The sequence below is a fragment of the Pundamilia nyererei genome, unplaced genomic scaffold, assembly GCF_000239375.1.
Source record: "Pundamilia nyererei isolate P.nyererei 1_Seehausen unplaced genomic scaffold, PunNye1.0 scaffold00794, whole genome shotgun sequence".
Taxonomy (NCBI): domain Eukaryota; kingdom Metazoa; phylum Chordata; class Actinopteri; order Cichliformes; family Cichlidae; genus Pundamilia; species Pundamilia nyererei.
The window spans coordinates 19,888-23,646 of NW_005188195.1; positions in this window are offsets into that span (position 1 = coordinate 19,888).

The window sequence follows — 3,759 nt, forward strand, 5'->3', positions numbered from 1 at the left end:
CCGAATGACAGCAATATCAGGAAGAAGGAACACGAGAAGCTGGAGAAATACCAAGGGCTCAGAGAAGAGCTCGAGAGGATGTGGAGGGTGAAGGTAACAGTGGTCCCCGTGGTAATCGGAGCACTAGGTGTGGTGACTCCCAAATAAATGTAAATAAATGCAAAGAACTCTCCTTTGTTTGGGTCCTGCTTTTGCCTACCTGACAGAAATAGGCAGGTCCGGTATGGTCATATATGTGGCCTATGGATCACTTTGAACTTGAAGGCTGAAGGTTGAAGGCTGGAGGGCCAGATATCACAGTGTGATCCGGGTATTGGCATCCTTCATGCGGTGGAGCCACTGCATTGGGGCGTGACAGAGGTTGAAAGGGCAGCCCAGGAGTGATAATGAAGAGAATCGACTTTCCACTGGATGGTCAGGCACTCCTTCTCCAAGCTTCTGTGCCTTGTTTCCAGCTTCTGGTTGACCCGGGCGGTCAGCACCCCCTTACCTGCTGGGATAAAACGGCCAATTAAAAATCCAATTAAAATCAAATCAATCAATGAGATCCTCTGGAAAACAGAAGAATTCTTGAAACAGAGTCAGTTAAACAGAGAGAATATAATAATAATAAACTTTATTCATAAAGCACACATAAAAACCAAGGATATACAAAGGTGCTTAACAAGTAAACATAGAGAATAAAGGAAAGGTAAAAAGAAATAGGACCAACGCAAGTACTAGGTATGCAATCAGATCACTGTTACTGATACACAGGAGAAGCAACAGATACATATCAAACAAAGAATTAAAATGAGCATAAAAGTACATAATGTAAAAGCATAAGTCAAAGAAGGAAAGGCAAGATTGAAAAAGTGGGTCTTAAGTCGTGATTTAAATAATGCAATAGAATCAGAGGCACAGATAGCAAGAGGGAGGTTATTCCATAAAACCGGGGCAGCCAGAGCAAGCGCACAGTCACCCTGAGACTTCCACTACATTGAGAAAAGCATAGGGCCTAAAACTGATCCTTGAGGCACACCGCAGCAGGCCAGAGCAGAGGAAGAGGAGAAGGTGCCCAAGTTAACCGAAAAGCCATCTCTAGACCCAGCAGTGTTAGCTAATTATAGGCCAATCTCCAAATTTCCTTTCATATCAAAAATCCTTGAAAGAGTAGTTGTCAAACAGCTAACAGATCATCTGCAGAGGAATGGTTTATTTAAAGAGTTTCAGTCAGGTTTCAGAGCTCATCACAGCACAGAAACAGCTTTAGTGAAGGTTACAAATGATCTTCTTATGGCCTCTGACAGTGGACTCATCTCTGTGCTTGTCCTGCTAGACCCCAGTGCAGCATTCGATACTGTCGACCATAATATCCTATTAGAGCGATTAGAACATGCTGTAGGTATTACAGGTACTGCACTGCAGTGGTTTGTATCATATCTATCTAATAGACTCCAGTTTGTACATGTACATGTAAATGGAGAGTCCTCTTCACACACTGAGGTTAATTATGGAGTTCCACAGGGTTCAGTGCTAGGACCAATTCTATTTACACTATACATGCTTCCCTTAAGCAGTATCATCAGAAGACATAGTATACATGTTCACTCTTATGCAGATGACACCGAAATTTATCTGTCCAAGAAGCCAGATAACACACACCAATTAGTTAAACTGCAGGAATGTCTTAAAGACATAAAGACCTGGATGGCTGGAGGGCAAAGGAGCTCCAGGTAACAGTTCAATGCCACAATCATAAGGGCGATGGGGGGGAAGCGAGAGCGCACAATAAACTACAATGTTTTTGTAGTTTATTGCACTTTTTTGCAAAATGTAGTTTCTATGGACTTAAAGCATACATATTACTAATATTTGGGCTATAATGGTTGTATTAATGTATAGCAACTTAAAATGCTCCCAAAAATGGCACTACAGCATCTAAAAATATAAAGATAAGCGCTGGCAGACTTGGTTCTATGGTAATTATTAAAGGGTTAATGTCATGCACTACCTGCTCAAGAATAGATCTTATACAAGTCAGCTCAGCCACCACACTGTCTTAGGATGAGCTCCTAACGTCAGCTCCGTCAGGTGCCTTGGCCATTTTCGCTAAAGAAGTAGCTTGAATGTTGTTGACTTTCTCTAGTGAGATAGTTGGACTGGTTAGGGTTAGATATCGCTTTTCTACTGTAGAGGAGTATTAATAGCACTGTATACAGCATGCGTCATTCACACACACTCACACTCCGATGAAAGCATTGGCAATTTGGGGTTAGTATCTTGCCCAAGGATATTTGGCATGCAGACTGGGGGAGCCAGGAATCGAACCACCAGCCTTCCAATCAGTAGCTGATCTGCTCTACCACCTGAGCCACAGCCACCCACAGTTGGCTGGTTACGTGTCAAATAATTACTCTTCTCACTGCACTTGTAAGCTCTAGATCTAAGTAAAACAAGTCCATCTGACATACCAAACACTGACCAATCGGTTCTTATGTATGATATCTTTGTTTATAGTTGGCCCCCTTAAAATATCTTAGCAAAACTGTTATATTTGTTGTTTATATTTCTGCTATCCTCATGACCAGAGTGCTCTTAAAAGACATGTTAATGTCACTGACACTCTTTAGATGGATACATGAAGGATGCATAAAAATCACTTTGCCAAAAACTGATTGCAGCTTGTGACAGTTATAGCGTTTGTGGCTCAAAATTCCTTTATATCATTCCTGATAGATATGTTTGGCATATGTTTCACAGATTATAGTCCAACAAGGAAATCAACTTTTGGCACAAGACCTGTTGTCACTGCACACCAGCCCTACAAACACTGATGCTGGCACTGGCCTTTCTTGGTTTCTGTCAAAATATGTATAGACTGTGTTCTATTGACTTGTATTGACCATGTCTCATATTTATATTCAGAAAAAAGTTATTTCTGGAATATCATCAAGCCATTAGAAGGCAAGAAACAGGGATAACAACTACAGCCACGAAAAACCCGAAGCTTTACCTACTGGCGGTTCTATGTAGTGAGAACAGCCAGCCAGCAACTACCCGAGAAGGGAGAGAGCAATGCGTGAAACTAAGATTGGGAGCGGACCCCAGGAATTGCTGGGACCATGACTATTCAACACAAGTTGCCAATACCACTGACAATAAAACAAAACGAAACCTGCATAGTAATAACAAAACAACATAAACACAAATAATAACAAATAAATCATAGCTGAATCATAGCTTACCAGATTACAGTCTGTCAGGGAGCCATGTGGAAAAATGTGGTCCAACTGCCTTCACAACATTACAGTGAATTCAATCTTTAACCACACTAAGAGGCAGCAGGAAGAGCATTGTGTATTTCTTGGTCCTTTTTCTAATGAAAATGATAATGGTGATGGTGAAGAATGTCACCATGGGTGGAGCAAATTTTTAGGCATTTAAAGTCTATGAAAGCATGAAAGAGGTATAGTCAGCAATGGCTCTCCAACAACTTGTGTGCTGGTTCAATGTGATTGTCATACTTTTTTGCAAAGGTGAGAAACACAGATTTTTCTTCAGTTATTTTTTTTTCCTCATTAGCTAGTTTAATTAAGATTAAGGACATTTTATTGTCCTGTTAACAATTTGTAGATTAGCTGTTAGCATTATCTGGTGTGTTTTTGTCCAGTTTAAAATGGTATTTGCAATATAATTAATGATGATATGTATTTCTAAATCTTTTGGATAGCTATAGTAATAATGAAACTGAAGTTTATAATACTGTTTTTAACACAA